Source organism: Anas acuta, chromosome 4 (assembly GCF_963932015.1).
Source record: "Anas acuta chromosome 4, bAnaAcu1.1, whole genome shotgun sequence".
NCBI classification, from domain to species: Eukaryota; Metazoa; Chordata; class Aves; order Anseriformes; family Anatidae; genus Anas; species Anas acuta.
Genome location: NC_088982.1, coordinates 59,916,567 through 59,937,026, shown reverse-complemented (window position 1 = coordinate 59,937,026; position 20,460 = coordinate 59,916,567). Strand labels below are relative to the sequence as shown.

The 20,460-nt window shown below is 34.1% G+C and overlaps 1 protein-coding gene and 1 long non-coding RNA gene across 17 annotated transcripts in view; both read right to left on the bottom strand.

The window, feature by feature from the left end:
* The window catches only part of LOC137856292 (uncharacterized), a 30,515-nt gene extending 11,309 nt beyond the window's left edge, over window positions 1–19,206 (bottom strand). For 2 of the 3 annotated variants that reach the window (XR_011096333.1, XR_011096334.1), the window contains exons 1-3: window positions 17,428–19,206; window positions 14,765–14,821; window positions 14,469–14,506 (exon numbers count right to left, since the gene is read on the bottom strand). This is a non-coding gene — a long non-coding RNA (uncharacterized lncRNA). The remainder of the gene's footprint in view (window positions 1–14,468; window positions 14,507–14,764; window positions 14,822–17,427) is intronic. The other variant, XR_011096335.1, reaches the window with a different exon arrangement.
* The window catches only part of SGCZ (sarcoglycan zeta), a 444,923-nt gene that overhangs the window by 162,632 nt on the left and 261,831 nt on the right, over window positions 1–20,460 (bottom strand). The window lies entirely within an intron of this gene.

The following is a 20,460-nucleotide window of genomic DNA, read 5'->3' as shown; positions in this document are numbered from 1 at the left end:
CTTTAACAGTGGTTAATGGTTGTCATCCTCTAACAAGAGGCTAGTGGTTACTGGAGTACCACAGGGAGCTAATGTGTTTAGTATCTTTATCAATGACTTGTAGGAGGCAACAGAGATGAGATATCAAAATAGTTTGAGATAAAATTAATCTGATCCATTTTAAGGGAAAAATCAATGACATATAAGTAATTTCTGCAAGCTCTTATGCAGATGCAGTTTGATGAAAACTACTTAATTTACAAGTTTTATTTTTCACATGAAGCAAAATACAAGATGAGTAAGTAGGAATTGGGGGCATTTAGAATAAGACATCTGTGTATGCTGGTAATGTAATTGATAATAAGTGAAGCAATTAATTTATCAAAATAAATTATAGCATATTAGGCTTTCAGTATTTTGATTATACTAACCAATTTTTAGAACTAAGTATTTGGCTACAGGTTTCAAATTAAGAGTATTCCACTAGTAAGGCAGTTTTAGGAAAACAAATGATATTACAGAATTTTTCATATCTGATATTATTTTCAACAAAATATGTCTTTGGAGTGAAGTAAAAGTTTCTGCAAAACTTTCACCTCAAAAATGAAAACTTTCATCTGAGTCATGGTGGAATAAAAGGATAGGTACCTGCCACATTCTGGGAGCTAGAATATGTTTTTTTTTTTGTTTTGTTTTCCTTTATATGAAATTCAAAGCATAAAGGTCAATAGAAACACATGAAATACATTGCTAAATTGAAGAAAAGTTTATAGAAGTGACACAAACTATTAAGCGACTAGAAAAAATACTGCAAAACTTTACTTTTAAAGATTCAAGGAGCTCCATCTTTAAAGTTACAGACAGGATTCAAAGTTAAGGCACAATCTGAAAAAATAACTCCCAGTATGTGGAAGAAAAATTCTATAACAATGTTGTTCAGTGTAGAAATTTTAGTACCTAAGAAATAAATAAAAAAGCAAGACACAATACAGAAAATGTACTTTCTATGTACTTTCTTGGTTCATATTATAAAAGAATTAAGACTAAATAAGCACAGTGGTTCTTTTACCAGCTGTGTGATGAATTAATTCCCCCATGTATATTTTTTTCTTTTTAATTCTAATACTCCTTAAAGAGTAACATGTCAACAATCACATTAGAGTGATTCTGATAACTTCTGCACATACATAAAAAGTAACACTAATTTTGGTGTTTGCAAATGGACACAAGAGGAAAGACAAAGACTAAAAAGATGTAGCATTGAAACCTCTTTGTTGGTTTCAATGGAGATATATTGGCCAATGGCCATTTTAGGGAACTGACAAGAACCACACCTTTCTAAGCAATAATCACATTTTTTGTAGGTTCATTTGTAGAAATAATTATATAACATAACCATATTCACAGAATACTGTGTAAAATTAGACATTTATATTTATATATCAATGGATGCATTGAAGAATAGGTTCACAAAAGAGACACTTTTTGGTCAGCAAAAATTTGTTGACCAAAACGGAAGTTCTATGCAGTCACCAATTCTAAGGTATGAGGTTTTAAAAACAGAACACAGAAAAGACATTGTAGAAGAAATAGAGTAAGAAAGAAGGTGTGGTTTCATGGCAATAAATTGCAAAAATAATATTGACTGGGTGCAATTTTACAGACAGGACATCTATTTTGTACATATATTGTGTATGCACATTAAATAAATTGTTTATTCACTATTTTCTGATCCACACAATGCTGAACCAATGAATAGCTTACGAACCAGTCAGTTAAATTAATCTGAAATACTCACTACAGCATACTTTGTACATAATTCTTTAATCATTTGTTGGGCTGAGGAGATTCATGATGGTAAACAAAGAAAGAAATTGAAAGAAAATATGATTTTGTACCATAAAATACCCATTTCTAATTAAACCCAACAAATCAATGTAACTCACAATTGAAGCTGAGATTCCAAGCTATATGAAACACACCTGTGTAGAGGTAAGAAAAATACTATTTTAAAACTTCCAACTATATCTTGAATTAAAATCCTGAAGACTGGTCTTCAGTGAGTCCTGGTAATAGTAGTAAGACTGTGAAATGTTGAGACAGATACACTACAAGGAAAAAAATAAAAGGTAGAAACGTCAATGCCTCCTGGCAATTTTTCTTAAATTTTCCATACAACTACAAAAGCAGGGTGACAGAACAGAAGCACACACATCATGGGCCATTGCTCTAGGCAGCAGAGACAAGGCCGAATCACATTTGTATCCTCATTTTACACACTGAAAACTAAAAGCAGTGATAATATTTTTGACCAAAAGGGATCCAAATTGGAGCCAAGTCAAACACTAGGCACTACAGATGTAGTTAATCTATGATACTTGTACTCTAGGACAGTGCTGGTTCTATGACCCTCTTAAACTTAGCAATATACACATAGCCAACAAGAATATTAACATTTGTTACTGCAAGATGTTGTAGTATTTATGTCATTTTAAGACACCAGTACATCGTTAACTGCTTGAGACAATGGCAAAATGTAGCTTTGTTCTGTAGCTCAAAGAAGAAGGAGAATATATATAACTCCTTCCCTACAGTCACAGCATGAACTGAATCTCCTTGATCTGCACACTTGGTCAGGCAACATCATTTCTACAGCGATGATACTCTGGTAAAAATGTCTCAAAAAGCAACCATCACCTTCTTTATGATTACATCTGGCAAGTCACAGTTACAGTAGTTTGACTCTCTCTCAATATACAAAATCAGGTTCAGTTAGCATAGTTTTCTGGTGATCTCTGACATTTTGAATTTTTTTTTTTTTTTTTTTTTTTTGCCAACAAATAGAATATACATTTTCTAATATTTTTGGTTATTTTCAAAGCGACTCTTTTGCAAATGACTGATATTGTATAAAACATGACATACTCTGAACCCGTAATCGAAAAAACAGTATATCACCCTAAAAAGCATGGCTGATGTTCCAAACAAAAAAAAGTTTATGTTGTTACAAATTAGTAAGACAGCTAATTGCACTTGAATTTTTATGGGGATGAATTTAATTGAAACAGTACCAGGTGAATCCTATTGTGATCAACAAAGATTAGTCCTTTGGAGGTGATTTATAAGTAGATGTGGCTGTGGCTACTCCTTTTAAATAGATTCAGTGAAAATCTGATAATTTTAAATGGTGGAGTCTTGTTTAGATATTCACTATTCTACTATCCTAAAAATAAATTAGAAGTAAACAAAAGAAAAAAGACTACAAAAATCAAATTTAAAAAGAAATCAATAACAACATTGTGCTTACAATAATCCACTAATTATCTGCAAAAATGAAGCACTAAAACCAAACTCATGACTAATTGAGTGGTTGCATTGCTCAGTGCTTTTTGCCATATCTCCCCTTACCACAGTTAAATTGGACAATTGGAATGCAAATTGAGGGATCAGCTTACAAAAGCTGTACATGCAGACATTAAACAAAGCAAATCAGCAAGGGCAGAATGAGAGAAAACTACTTTATCTGTGAAGAAGACCCTTCCCAAAGCAGGGGTGGAAAGTCAAGGAGCACAGTCATAGACTGCACTTTCTTGTTTTCTTTTACAGCCTGCAAAGTTTGTCTGCTCCCTATTGGTTGCCAAATTCTCTGAGTAAAATAGTATATTTGGATGCATTTCTTATCTTGGTTTAGCCAAAATTATTTTTATAACTAGTTCCTGCTGCACAAAAGGAATTAATATGAATGGGAATGGAGTTAACGTCGAAATAAACCTACCACTTCTGTCTTACTGGTGATACAAGAGGTCCCAGTTTCTTTTCTCTGGGTGGTTAACATGAGCTTTCTATTTCCTTTCTTGATGTTTTACTTGCTGTTGCTATTTCTTTCTCCTTTTGTGAAATTGTGTTGAAAAAAAACAAAAACTGTTTAAGCCAATTTAATTGTAGGCTGCTGCTGAGAAGGGCATCTGTTCACCCTTCCTCTAGGCAGTGGGTACCTGGCTTCCTCCTTGTGCCATGCTAGCACTTCTGTAGGCTGTGTCTGAGCTAGATTAGGGGAGTACTCTAGTTGAAAATAAAATTTTCTGTGTGACTGGACACAGTCTTCCACTGAGAAAGCGGTTTCAGTAAGTTTGTCTATATTACAAAGGAATGTTTGAGAGGTTACAGCCATGCAATAAAAAAGTTTCAACCAGCATATTAATTACTGCTATCAAGTTTATATAAATAGCATGTATAAACAGCTATTGGAGAAATAAGAAAATGACCTTAACTGTATTTATGCTGCCAAGTTGCATGCATGTTCCTTAGAAACATTCACAGAGGTTTGGTGGTGCTGTTGATAATTTCAGTTTCCCTTCATGAAACCACGATGTTTTTCTGGATGAAGCAAATAAGTAACATAGGACAGTCTTCACCTGCTCTTCCCAGCTATGCCTCAGGCTGCTACTGTAAAATTAGGTAGACCAACATTTTCTTGTGTCTCATTTCATATATAAAATGAGGAGGATATTTCCTCCATTATCATTTGTTAGGAGACATATATTGCTTTTGACAAAGAAGACCAGCTCTCTGGGAGAGACATGGGGTCCTTCTCCAACAATAAGAGTAATTATTAATACACAACCTGCATTTCAGTATATATTATTCCAGAAGTCATCCTGTCCTTTTTTTGTAATAAACCCAGCTTTCTTTGTTCTATTAAATAGGCAAAAAGCGAGGCATTGCAACACACACACATATATACATACATCTGTGATAAACACAGTCATGTTTATTTAGGGTAAGCACGTTCATCTGTGTTACACTGAAAAACCCTGTCATGGCAAACCAGATACAAACACACAGATACATACTCTCCTCTTAGCACCCTGTTTGTTCTTCTCTTTTCTGCAGCCTAAGTATGGAAATACATATACAAACTTGAAATGCATATACACCACTTCCATGTTTCTTTATCAGACTCCCATTTTCCAGTCCTGAATTGGACTATCTTACTGTCATCAATTTATTTGTCAGATTGGAACAGCAGGTCTTACCCCAATTTATATCAGTATATATGGGAGGTGAGTCCTGAGGGTCATGTGCCATTACAAACAGAATGGTGTAACATTATTCATTTCACATTTTACCTATTTTTGTAGTTTCTAGAAGCATTATTCAGCAGAGCAAGTATGCATATGGTGCATTATTCCCTTTTACATTGATGAAATGCTGAAGAATATTAGAACAGGATGGAGACAGGGTCATCCATGTTACATAGTGAACACGTTAGTATTAACATAGATCAATTGGAGGAGAAAAATATCTTAAAAAATCTTGCCTTCGTTGTTCAAAGATATTAAGTTGTTACCACATAAACAGTTCTTTAGTACAACCGAATACTTTAAATTACAGGTGTCCATAAAGCACAATCTTTAGGAACTGGCTTTTAAATAATTATAATTATATTGTGGGCTGCAAGGGTTCTGAAGCATTTATTATTAATTCACCATCAATTTATGTAAGCTATATGTATTAATTTTCAATAAAATTAAGAAGCTCGTATTGTTTGACCTTTGTCTGTAAAATATAATCTCATAGACAAAATTAAAAAACAAACAAACAAATCCAACACTTTTTTCAAAAAAGGAGTATTTGAACCACTACAATACATAACATAATTGAGAAACAGATAAATTTACTGTGAAGTCAAGTACTTACAGGAATTATTCTTCTGTTGCTTGCAGAATGCACAATTACTTAAACCTACAATAAGCAAACATTTGGACAAGACCAAGGCAATCTAGGATGTTTGTTAACTGAAATGGTTTATGTTTTTTCAGAGAGCCATTATCAAAGACAGGATTTTCAAACCAATCACACACAAAAAATGTGAGCTTTTACCTGACAAATGAGGCTGCAAATGTTGTTATCACTTTGGAAGTATTACAAATAATGACATTTATGGTTGGACCTTTTGCTATGAGTTATTACAGAGGAACACTTAAACTACTCATCTCAACCAATCAGTTCTGTCTATGAAATAGGCAGGAGAAATTCTACTTCAAAGTTCAATTTGGGCTTTAATTTAAACTAGGGATCCAAGGACCTTGATTACTCAAGCTCCTTTCATAAAAATTTGTCAGTAAAACTCTCATTCCAGTCAGACTAATGGCAAGACTCTCACTTCCTCTAGTGAAAGCAGAATTTCATACTCAAACCTCCAGAATTGATGATTGGTTAAATTGATAATAAGATATTGTGCTTGTGTTAATAAAGAGGGAAAAAAAAAAAGTAGTTTGAATATCCTGCTTTCTTGAAATCTCTTTTGCCTGTAATATTTTCTTAAACCACAGACATATCCAAACTACCAATGAAGCGTTCAGGAGTGGAAGATAGAATCACAGAATTTCTAGGTTGGAAGAGACCTCAAGATCATCGAGTCCAACCTCTAACCTAACACTAACAGTCCCCACTAAACCATATCCCCAAGCTCTACATCTAAACGTCTTTTGAAGACTTCCAGGGATGGTGACTCCACCACCTCCCTGGGCAGCCTGGGTTGCCTAGAAGTCCTGATTGCTTCTTTGCATGGGTTCACATACACATATAACAGGCTATATCCTGTTCTCATCTTAGAGTTACACCAAACCAGCATCAGTTACACAATTAGTCTTAGGGAAGAACTGACCTGGTGCATACATGTAAGGCTGTAGACAGCCTTAACTTTTTAAGCTAAGCCCACTGTTTTAGTCCTTAACTCAGAACTCCAAACTCCTTCAAACTCACTCATGAAGGCACATTGTAGCCATTAAACCTCTAAATCCTAGGCATTTATTGGAATCTACATTCCTGTTCGAACCAACATTTTAGGTGGGGAATACTAAAGCAGCAGAGATTATCTCAAGTTCAGAGACAAATGAGTATATTTTCCACACGACTTTTAGCAAAGATAAAGGACTGACCAACACGTTCCATCCTTCTAGACACTGTCAAACACCAACATTTTTTTTTTCCCTACGAAAATCAGTAATGACAGAACTAGGTTTCACTCTGATGTGAAACGATGACTGGCGTCAGAGGTTCATCTCATTATCACAGGGAAAGTTGCTTTATTTTCATCCCAATCAAGCTATTCTGTTATAGAGTGAACCTATCAGTACATTTGATAAGTGTTCTTCACCCTAAATTCATGCACCTCAAGTTCCTCTACAAAACATTTGCCTTTTAGATTCCTTAACTAGCTTGATACTGATTTTCTAAACTTCATGTAGGCCTCTATAACAAGTCAATGTGTAGATTTAAATTTACAGTTCTATTTCAGGTGTGAATCTGCTGAAGATGGTCTCCAGATCATTCCCACTTACACTGCTTAATTCTCAAACCACATGAAAATTGGAGTCTTCTAATGAAGCATCTAATGTACTCTAACCACTAACAGATATTTGGTCCATGGTAAATATGATTCATGACAGTAAAAGCACGGCTCATATTCTGCTCCTTCCAGAAGCAAACTTGTAACTTTATCAAGATGATCAGAAAGTTAATCTTTTCTCATTAAAAGAAAATGCATCCTAAAAGGAGCCTTTCTCATGAGCAATTTCATATCTGTGATGATATAAAAGAAGAAAATGAGCCCAGTAGGTTGAGCAGAGATCAACAAGAAAGGCAGCCACAAACCCAGATGCTACTGCTGCTGTAGAAAGGCAGATTTTTTTTAGTTTACCATCTGGAGTATAATGCTGCCAAGCACATCTTGTGAGTAGTCACTAGTACTGAATCCATTGCTGAGGCATATTACCTAAGATAGCAAAGGACTATACAATGCCAATTCTCTAGTACCAGCAGGAAAGACTAACTGAAATTATCATCTGTGCCATTCTGGAAAAGTCAGAAAACAGCTTTCCATACACACAAGTACAGCCTATGCTTTAAAGTTAGGGATAAGCCTTTCAAAAATGCAATAATAGTACTCGGGTGAACAGTGAAATATATTTGTCAGTTATGTTTTTTGTTTTTCATTTTTTATTTTCCTTTCAAGTATGGCCTATTTACATTATCAATACACAACTTTGGTATGTGGTCACATACCAGATGCTAACGTTTTAGAATGTAAAGGGGATGCAAATAAAACAGCAGAGGCAAATTATACCATAGTGTCTGTATTCTGTTCTCTTTTGCTGTTACATTTCTAGTTTATAAGCACTAATTTGTGTGAATTGAGTCAATCATCAAAAGAAACTAAAATATAACTCATGCAGTCAGACTATTCCAGTAGTTATAATTCTACTATGTTCAAAATCTTATCTTTAAAAATCTTAAGACTTCTCAAGCATGATCATTATCAAAACAACGTGGATGCCACAATCAGAGAGGATTGTAAAAGCCCAGTATTTAAGCCTTAACGGACCATCTGAGGATAGACACGTACAGTATTCTGTTCTAATCAAATTTTTATTTCTTTTAAACTGAATACTGTTACCTGCTGACAGAACATGGGTCGTGACTCAAAACGGATATATGACTAGAAATATCCCTACTGACAAAGTCCAGTCCCTCAGCTTTTGCTGGGCAGTAACATTACCCACTCAGAAAGGTTGCTGATTTTATCATCCTTTCAATGCCAGACACTAGTTTTATTGAAGAACATCCAGAAAAGAGCAGAATCATAAATATTCACACACATGCTGTGGGAATAATGACTAAAAGGCATTGTGGAAAATCACATCTACACTAGAGTGCAGGTAGTAGGTAAATAAATAAATAAATAAATAAAGTATTCTTGGCAACAGGAAGTAGTTATTATTTTCCTAAATTGTAAATGAATATATCCTTGTCTTAAGGGGCAGTGTGTGTTTACTCTCTCCAAGGACAGGCAGATTTGGATTTAGACAGTAATGGATTGCTATTTTCTGTTAAGAATCAAGATTACTTCTCCAGTGTAATCTTAAACTGCAATACATAAATTATAGGATGTAATAGACACAATCTATCAATTTGGTCTAGGTTCTATTGTTCTAGATACTTCATGGCCGCATAACCATGCACTGAAATCTCCAGCAAACGACACACAGCATTCCCTTCCAGACCTCTTCCTGCCTAGCAATGCCTGACACATTCAGTTGGCTAATAACAAGACTCCACTCACTCTCTTCCCTCATTCCTGTCTGATCACAAAAAAGGAAGCAGTCTTGTAAGACTCCATCCCCGGTCAGATTCCTACAGTACATCATCATGTAAGGCCATTTGTAGTTAAACCCTAGCCAAAAAATGAAGTCTTTCAGAAACTGAAGGTCTGTGCATCAGTGTGATGTGACTAATGCCTTTAAACAGTTATTTTCTGTAGTGGATTTTGATGTGTCAGTGCAGTTATGTCCACAAAATAATGTCACAGCCCTGAATACACTGAAATAAAAACTGATGTAAATTATGTACATCTCTATTGCCTTGGAATCCCTTAATTTATCATATCACCAACTATCTCCAAAATAGCAATGTGCTCTTTAGCTTTTCCTTTTTAGAGATGACTTGTTCTTAAGTACAAGCTCTGAAAGATAAAGTGCTGGTGGTGGCTGGGAAAAGTACCCTTAATAAGATCAGAACACATTTCCTGAACTTTATATATTCTATTTCAGACTTACATAATTGTATCTAGTTTTGGTAACTTGTATAGCAAAGACCATATCCCAGAACTTATTAATTTTTATTATTATTATTATTATTTTTATATGGTATGTTGCTATGTGCTGGCTTTTTCTACCAGACCACAACAAGAGCAGCTTACTTTTTGTTGATTATGTACGGCAACTGCTTGCCAGGTTTCTGAGTTTCCTTTCTTTTGATATGTCCATCAGTCTTTTTGTTTTTCTACAGACATAACTAATTCCCACTGTACCCAAATATATAATCTGGGCTTTCTCCTAAGTAAATTCAAAAATATTTCTTTTCACTGATGCATGAAATGCAGGTTTGATGCACAAAAGGTTAAAAACCCTGCAAGCTGTTTTTTTTTTTTTGTTTGTTTGTTTTCTCTCCCCCTTTTCTGAAAAGTAAACAATGTAGATGTAGTTTATTCTTATTCTTTAAGTCCCGTATAGTGGTATCCTTCAAAAAATGATCATGGAGTGTTTTTGAGAAAATGTTTCCCTCTAATTCTCTATTTTTATTAATTATTAACCTTAACTGACAAAGTATAAGTCTCTGGAATTTAAGGAAAGGCCAAATGATTTCATCAGCTCTGCATCATTGAAAGATGAAAGAGGCTGAAAGATCAGCATGTATGTCTTCCATTTTGAACCTGAGTAAACCTTCTAGTGATGTCAAACTTTTTATTTCAGATTAAGATTTTTTAAGATTTATTTCAGATTAAGATTTTTATTTTTGTCTGAATTCAGTGGGGATATTTATCGTAGCTCTACAAATAATTCACAACAGTATTGATATTTTGATATATTAAGAATGTAGAAAGGGGCAGCACCATCAGCAGTGACCGCAGAGCTTAGAAAATTTAAATACAGATGAGAAAAACTTGAAAGACATTGTTACTGGTGTAAGCTACTAGGGAATTAACATATTACGCCAAATTTTCCACAGTGAATTGAGAAAACATAATCAACATTTTCTAAGGCTTTCTGTACACCCACACTAAATGAAAATTTCCATACTCTACTATCATAACATCATTTTCAAAATAGGTTTAGAACTACTACTTTTTCATCTAAAATAGCTTTACACTAGATTAACCTGCAACAATTTAAACATGGTTCTTTATCTCAATAGTAATATAGCTTGGGATTGGCTTTGCTTTCTCCCAAATAAAGCTATGAAGTTAAAACTCATTAAGCTCCTTGATACAGTTTGCCTGTGCTAGGAAGGATGGAGGTTATTTTTCTTTCTTGTATGACTGTATCTATCACCAGTGTCTTTCATGATGGAAAGAACACAGCATTGTACAAAGGTTATTAGACAAGAACCCAAGCAGGTATTTTACCCTTTTCAAGACCTCTTAAAATAACCATCATTATTCATTTCAAAGAAAGCAAAGTTTACTTCATCCAAACAGACTTCTACCTAGCTGAGTACAAAATGTCATTGTATCCCTTCATGAAAAGGTCTTCTAATGAATGTTGCAGAGCTCATCACAGCACATCTGTATGCTGCAAGATGGGGAGATATTGATTTTTTAGTAGTTAATTGTTGAGGCTGTTAGACTTCTAGCAAGCTTTAGAAAGAAAATGTAAGCTAAAAGGTAAGTCCAACTGTATATGTGAATCTATACTGAGCCACAGAATACCGGAATTTGCTGGAGATGTGAATGTGCCCTAAAACAAGGCATAAAAAAAAGTTTTTTACTTAGAGTCTACCTGTGTCTTCACAACTCTAAGCACATTGATGATGAGGATTTGGAAGAGGAAGAACTCAGAAAATGAGTCAGAGGCTTTACTCAATGATACTCAGAAATCATGTCTTCCAGGATAAATATATATATATATATATATACACATATATTTTTTTTTTTCCCCTGATATGTCATTGTTAATCCCCACTTAGGTGACAGCTGAGAAATATCTTGGTGGGAGGCAGGTTTCAACTCAGTAATCAAATGAAAATATCTGATCTAACCACAAAGCTAAGATATAATGCTTGACACACTTCTGTCTTGCAGACCATGTTACTAGCACGTTACTAAAAGGGGCAGAAGATGTCTTCATTCTCCTGCAACGAGAAACTGTGGGGCATAAAGACATCCAACAACAAATAGAAATAGATGTTCAGTTAATTATAGATCCTTTGCTATAAAATAGGCTCCTTTCTAAAGGGCCAGAGTCAGGCACATAGACTAGAATTGGCTTTCCGTTATTGATAAAAATAAGGAAAAATCTGCTATGAAAAGGGAGCAGGACAACGTCTTGGTGCATTAAACTGAGTTTTCATTACTTGCTAATGCAAGTATTTTGGGACCACTGGGATAATTATATTGAGCGTAGGCATAGAACCTGATCAACGTTCAGTTCATCGCAGGAACAGAGTAAAAGCTGCATTCATTCTTAACATGAATTCTTAACATTATGTCATACATAACTTGAGAGAGCAGATGTGTTAGCTGATTGAGGTGGACTTCTAGGATGCCAACATGGAGGAACCTCAGGTAGCATAATTTTGCTCCCGTAAAACATCTGGAATGTATCTCAAGGGCATAAATTCACCAACACATTATGAGACTTTTTTGGAAAAAAATCCACCAAAAAGTATTGCAAACAAAATAGCACAGTGGACAGATAATGGTTTGAGAGAAAAACTTAGAAGTATGGTGCTAAAACTTCTGAAGTTGTGAATATTAGTAAATCCAAATGTTCCCGCAACTTTCATGCCAGGAAGAGAATGAATGTTAGCGTGACTAAATAGTTCTGGGACCAGGTGTATATGAAGTAACTACATATCCAAATATAGACTGTTCAGTAATGCATTAGATTTGAGATTTTGTTTTAGCAAGTAGTTTTGTGGCAGAAAACTGTGATGTATGTTTTTAAGATAAACACTGATATTTGTTGCATTTCATACTGAAATGATTCAGAGACTGTAGACTTCTGTATTCATTTGTATTGGACTTAACAAAATTTTGCAAGGTGTTGCTCTTTCACAGAAGCCATGGCATTACGTAGGTAAAACTAGATTTTACCATGTTTTCAAGATATCATGTCCCAGCTTGGTCATTTTGTTGCTGATAACTGAACATCCAAAATTGGGACTTCCTGACTCAGAAAAATTTGTCCAAGGTTATTAAGCCTTTAAATTACAGATTTTTTCTCTAATATCAGTAATCCATGTACAGAAACAGTCCAGACTGCTTTGTGAAACCTGCACTAAGTTCCTTTAGGAATACCACAGGCACATAAATTAGGTACCTGTGAATTTATTTCTTTGATTTAATTTTCTTTTACTAAACAGAACACTGAAAATAAGAAAATAAGTTTGTTGTAAAATCAGCAAAAAAGTTCTGAACCTTCTAAAAGATTATTTTGATTGATATACAAGTTTCTCAAGGGGGGCAGAAAAACAGTGAAATATAGTATGTGACACAATGGATCACAACTTTTTATTTGTAGAGAACACTTGATTTTGTAACTACAGAAAAATATTTAGAGATTTTAAAACTACCGTGCTGTTTCATAAAAGAAACCCACTAAGTGAATGGGAACCATAATGCTGAACACAACCTGTTTTATAAGAAAATTCAGGCGCCAAATCTTTGAAATCAATAGGTTCAGCAGATATACTTGCTTGTTTAAAATAAAGCTTATGCTTAAATGTGTCTTTCAAAATATAGTGAATATAACTGTGGTCATAAACTGACCTATAGTGTACTCTCATAGTTTTGAGAGTGGCGTAAATTAAAGACAAAATTTTTAAAACACATTTCCAATTCAGCAAAAAAAAAATTGTTAAATCGTGAAAACAAACAAACAAACAAACAAACAAAAACTTTCCCAAACTTAAACTGAGGCTCTAAAGCACTATCCTAAATTAAGATCCAAATGGGAAGTGCACAAGAACACTGTTACTTCAATAAGCCTTTGAAAATTTGATTGTAATTTTTGGACATACTCTTCCTATTCCTACAGGCATAGTACACAATGACATATGATTATCCTAGATGACCAAACTGAGCAACATGAGGCAGAAATGCTGACACTAACAAGTGTATTATCACATCAGTTTTATGCTGTACATCTTCAATGCTGATCAGCAGAATAAAGAACCAGGTTATATATATCAGAAAGGAACCAAACACATTAATGAAAATGCCAGACACACTGCATGGCTTTTTATACTTCTCTAGTTTTTTATTTTTTTAATATGTTTTTGCAATAATCACTGTAAAAGATGTGAGAGTTTCTTATTTTTTAAAAATATGCTAACATGATTCAGGAAAAGTATTCATGAAATAAAATTAAATAAAAAATCTGTTGCTAGTTTATAATTTATAAACTAGCAACATTTAGCATCATTTAAAACTACCAGAGTAAATGTCAACACTTTTGCTTTAAAAAATATATATATATTTTTAATTATAATCATCTTTCTTTCTTACCCTTCTATATTCATATATTTTTTGATCTTTAAGTTCAGCAAATATGTATGCAAACTATTTCCATAATCACAGCAAATACAGCAAACATGCATGTATATTGTGAGTTGTCTGTATTTTTATAGGAAACAGAGCACACAGTTTCTAACCATTTAATTTGAGGGCAATGGAGGAAAAAATGGAAAATTTGGGAAAAAATAACAAAGCATTAATTAAATCAAAAGCAAAACAAGTTAGATGGTTATAAATAATATCAAATAAACTAAATAAACATATTTAGTTTGGTTACATACCTGAATTATATGCAACTATTATGTAAACCAATAAAATTTCAAATCTATTTAGCAATGATTAAGAGCTATCAAGGAAGTGAGTGCACTGGGTATCACAAAATCTACATACACATGCAACATCTACTTACTGCTGTTGAATTGAAATGCAGTCCCTTCGAAAATAGTTCTGTGAATATGATATCAACTCATGTTGATAAGTGTTAGTACTATCAAAACCTGTTAAATTCATCATAAAGTATTCTAAAGTATTCTAAAGAGACTCACACATACACAAAGAACACACTGCAAAATGCCTGTAGGTAACACCAGTCATCTAACACCAGTACTAACAGAGTACATGAGTACGGTTTAAAGGAAAAATTACTGAGTTGCACCACCTGCATGCCACCAATGTAACCAGGGATGTCTGCACACTGCTCTCTACCTGCATACTCCGGTAGTAATGCTGGTGGTTGGCCACACAGATCCACACTCCACACACCTGTGGAAAAAAAGTACTACAGCTATTCTCTAGCACATCCCAGGTGAGCTCTGCGGTAGCTGCTATAAAGGGTACTTAGGACCACTGGACTCCAACTATGTTTGAAAATGAGAATCTAGAAATTCAGCTCTTAACATGAGTGAATAGTCAAAATTGATGCATTTCTCCAAAAACATTTTTTACTCTCTCACAAACACATTAAAAAATTCTTCATTAAATCTAGCTGATAGAGAAAATTGCTATTCTAAGAAGGTATCCATCAGAATTTTTACAATCAGCCTACTAACACCAATATTGCCTTGGAAAATTATGGAGAATTTCTGCCTAAAGCAACATTGAACAATGTATATTCTTCCATAAGAAAACTGAATATTTTTTCATTTTTCAGATAAAGAGAATTTCTAAGTAACAGATACATTTGCATAGCTTTAATATGTAAAGCTATCTAACTCATGGAAGTTATATTTGTTTTGCAATGATATAGCAAACTATCTTCTACAACAATCTTTAGTGCAGTGCAAGTGTGCTTAAAGACTGAAATATTTACAGTATTTCCATTAATTCCTATAAAATACCAGAGAACCTGGTTCATGTCATAACTTCTATCTCTTGTTTTCTTGCAGTCAGCCTGGATTTGTTCAGCTCAAAGATTAATGAATGCTATACAGTCGGCAAATATTTCATCCTGTCATTTATGATCCTTTTGTAGCTACATGAATTTCTGTAGGGTGATACTGCAAATTGGTTGCCGTATTCAAAATTTATTTGATGACAGATAAAAAACAAACAAACAAACAAAAAAAAACTATTAGGGCTGTTTGTTCAAGATTCTGTATTTGTTTTATCCATTTTTCCTCATCTATTCTGAGCACAAGATACTTTTATTCTATCTGAAATCTAAACCAATCTTTCCCTGCAATTTGTTTTTAAAATTTCGTAGGTTCTTGATGTAGTAATTGCCACTAGTATCATCTCCCATTTACTTAGATTAGTTTTTTCATGATTTTAGCTAGTGTGGCTTACCCAGGAGTAATGAGGTGAATTGCACTGCATTATGTTACTGCAGTTAACCCAATGATTGAGACCGCAATGTTAATGAAACTTTGGCCACTCTTTCATGCTAAAGCAACCTTAACAATATGCACATTTCCTTATTACACAGTCTATTCTCAATTCTTAATTCTTTGATCAGCAATCTGAACTACAATAATCTACACAATAACAACTAAAACGCCATTTTATAATGCTGCAATTCCCATTTAACTTATTTCTACTGCTGTCACCTGAGAAACTATCATAATGATTCTGCAACTGCTAGATTAAATATTTGTTTCCAGTGGTGGATACCACTTTCTGTCTCCTGTTCAGGGCAACTAGAACTTAATGAATATTTGACTTAGCATTAAAATAGCACTGCATTTTAAACTAATACATTTCACTTTTAGGATTAGTGACAGACAAACCTGTAAGGAAGAGAAAAGGGTCTTATTTAGGGCAAAATTTAACACTTCAAGATACAGTCGGTCGATAACTATATATATATATATATAATTTTATTTTTTCTTAGCAATTGCACTAGAATTTTATGTTCCTAGTGTAGCATCTGCCAAGGTAAAGAAGAGGCACGATGGCTATTTATACATTTCTAAAAGAATAAGGAAGAATTGAACCTGGAAATATCACTCATTTTTAGCCTTCATTTTTTTCCTTTTTATATATTTTTAAAGGTTTTTTTTTTTTTTGTCTTTTAACAATCCTAACTAGAAATGTTATTTTATTTTCCAATTCTTGTTGGAAACTTACTAGAAATTGACAGATGTAATTGATTATACTATATAATCAATTTAGTATTCTCTGATCACATTATATTTCACCTTTTTGTACAATTAAGTTTCAATCCATCTGTATATCTTTTTTTTTTTTTTTTTTTTTTGAGGGAAGGGGAAGGGGACAGCAGTGATATTCTTCAAAACTCACTGACAAAGACTGCACTTGCTTCTAATTTACAGATGGCGTTTTGACCCAAATACTTCTAGATATTTAGTGGTTTTGTACAAGTTACCAAATAAGAGGTACTTCTATTCTGAGGCAGAAAATAATGAACTCATTACCCTGAAAACAGAGGAAAATCCTGTACGAGTATAACCTTTTGTGGCATAAAATATAATAGGAAGAACTATCTTAACATTTTAATAACCTTTAAAATACTTTTAATAACCTTTAATAACAATTCATGTTAGAAAATATAACAAGCAGTAAAGCAGTATCATCTTCACAGCTTTGAAATGCAGTAGTTACCAGAGAAAAAAGGTTCTATCAGTTACTCATGGGTGGTGAAAAAATTGAGAAAAAAATGGAGCCCGTGGAAACTGTGAAGTCTACTGGGGACCTAGGTGGGTAGTTAGTGACTCTTTGTCCCCAGCCACTACTGTTTTACCTTCCCTTCTAGCTCCACAGATCTCTCTGCACTACCTATCATCTCCCTTGTGTCCATAGACACTTTTGCTCTCCTGCTCTGCAGTTACATTTCATTCCCTCTCCTTGTGGTCCATCTCAATCCTCTCAGATAGTTCCCCTTAAACACAGAAGGGAAAAAGGTAGCTTACTTATTCCAAGAAGGATAAAGTCCAGAAGAGGAATGGAGAGGTGTAGATTGTCCCTGAGACTGACTGGAGGACTGACAAACTGCCCCTGATGCTTTTAGGCAAAAGAGGTTACAGCAAGGTTAACAAGAAAACAAGACTGGTTAGATTTAAGGTTAGGAACAAAACAGGAGCCTATTCCAAATCTTTTCATGACCTTTCTTCCTCCCTCAGAGGGAGGAAGCCACTTGGCAATTTCCTCCCTCCCCCTAAAATGTTCGAAATAACTCTGTCACTACTCCTGCTCTATTTTTCAGCTGTTTCTAGCGAACAACACAAGACACGTACAAATGTAGACTAGTCTAATAATAATTCATGCCAGACGCAGCTGCACTGGGATTGAGAGTGGAGAAGCAACATGCAGCAGCATGGCAGATCTCCCAGTCACGTAACCTGGAGAGCGTGCACCGCATCTCACAGTGCCTTTACAGCTTCGGTTACCCTTTCTCCCGGTGTATTTACCCCTGTGTTACTATTACACCATACACAGTATTCTGTAAAGATAAAGGCTGCTATTAAGCCACAAAAGCACACAGCTGATATGCCACTTAAATAACACTAAGCTTATAATATCAATTTCTGAAATCTGGCCCATGAAATATAAATTAAGATTAATTTCTCTAGCAGAGTTGTTTAATGTACCACTATCTTAGCAGAAAACTGCAGCTCTAGTAACAGAGATCTGCATCACTGGACTATCCTGAAAAAGAACTATTATCTGCTACAGTATTTTTAAAGTATGCTAATATCTCAGCAGATAATGATCAAATTTTAAAATACCCTCGTATCTTCATACAAGACAAGTATGCCATATCTTTGTGTAAGACAAGTTTGGCTTATGTCATCAAGGTTTTGTGCTGCACAAGCAGTTAAGCTTGTGATTTCTTTTAAAACAAGAAATATCTTTTCTAATTTTGGTTCTATGATGAACATTTTAAAATACTAACAACAAAACAACATAGATGATGTTGAATGGAAACAAATCGGTCTGAAGTGAAAATAATTTGCAAGGAAATAGTTGCAGAAACCAGGCACAGGCAGTTACCTACATTGTCCACTGCAGAAGTCTTAGCTAAGGCACATATAGAAATTTATGTTCCTTAAAATACAGAGTTATTTTGTGTGACATGCTTTCTTCTATGGTCTAGTCATATATAGTGTCCTGTATCTTTTTTCCCTAAAATTCAGAATAAGGTATTACCAAAACAAGTGATCACAGGCTTCAATTACAGCTAATTAATAAATACTAAGTTGCATTCACTGTTTCTTTAGACCTTTCACATTTATTTTATGACAAAAAAGAAGTCCCAAATTTGTTTTGTTTTATGCTCTCTTTATATATAAATGTACACAGTTACTTTTAAAGAAAATATGCATTTTCTTATATTGTTGGTAGAAATATTTATAACCAAAGGTTGAAAAGCCTTATAGCCTTTCCTTTATTACCATTAACATCTAATTTGTAACAACTGGGAGGGGAAGGGAAGGTAGGCAGATAACTCCTCCCCCTCTTTTTTTTCTTCTTACTGTAATGCTGTAATGACATCTGAAACCAGCATTGCTGACATTTTCTAAGTAAAAAGAATATGACCAGTCATTTACTTTGTTGTTGTTTGTTTGTTTCTTTGTTTTTTGAACTAGTCTCTTATTTATCCAAAGTAAAATGATTCCAGATAAATCCACAGTGCTGTAAAAACTTACGAAATATTTACAGAGGTAGAAATTTAAGACTATAGTTGATTATTCTTTTTTTTTTTTCAGCAGATCAGCAGACTTTGATTTCCCTGAATTTCTTTGTACTTTGAATATAAAACAGAAATCCTTTGACTTCCTCTATATTTCCCTAGTGTATGGGCTATATCATATGATATATCAATCACTCTGAAGATGTATTGTACTTGTCGCTTAACAAATGATTGAATCTATATAGGGAAATGTTTAGAGGCTGCTAATCTGCTATCTTTCTGGTAATTCATTTCAAGTGCTTCCATGGTCCACTTTATTATTCTTCTCAAACTGAATTTAAAACTTAGTATCAAGGGGCTTCTCTGAAGCTACTTTTTTAATTTAATAATTACCAAACATCACAGAGACATTAATAATTAACATATTACTTTCCTTCTCATTTGCTTGTAATCTATTCCTCCAATCCCAGTTCCTGCAGAGGGTGAATTTAAATGTAACTCATTAAAATGTCAAAAGCAACAGTAAGCACAATTTTTCACTGCAGAGCAAACAGTGATCTATCTGTTGAAAGATTTAATCTTTTTTTTTTCTTTTTGTTATTTTGAATTTGTGTTAATAATGTGTTAAACTCATTTATAACTGACACTATATTAAATATTCCAACTAAAGACAAATACAACAAAAACATGATTTTTGACAAATCATACTTTACCAAAGCAACTGTTTCTATAATCAAATGACTTGCTCTGTAGTTGATGTCATTTATCTTGATCTTAGCAAAACTTTTGGATACTGTCTCACATTGTATCGTGGTAGCCAAAGTAAGGACGTGTTGACAGTGTGAACTGGAAAATGGATGGGAAATTGGCCAAACCACCAGTGTCACAGGAAGGATCAGGGAGGAAGCATACATACAAGTGAAAGAAAGATACTGACTAGCAATACCATATGACTAAAGAGCACATTGTTTCACTCAACATCAAAATCAACTAATCCCAAACTTTTGTCTGATAGCAGTTACACTGAAACTCTAACAACATTCTGTTATTCACTTTGTGACAGCATAAGCTCATGTGTTGCCTAAAACATGTGGTTTACATCTAAAACATGCATGCAGTTGTTTTCTCAGATTATACTTCTCTCACAGTCAAGATTATCCGAACAGCTCATAGTTTGAGAGACAACACAATATAACGGACTAAACAAATTGAGTCTATTGAGCCTAAAACTGTTTGGAGTCACTGTTGTTAATGAATCATAGAATCAAAGAATGGATTGGGTTGGAAGGGACCTAGTTCCAGTCTCTCTGCC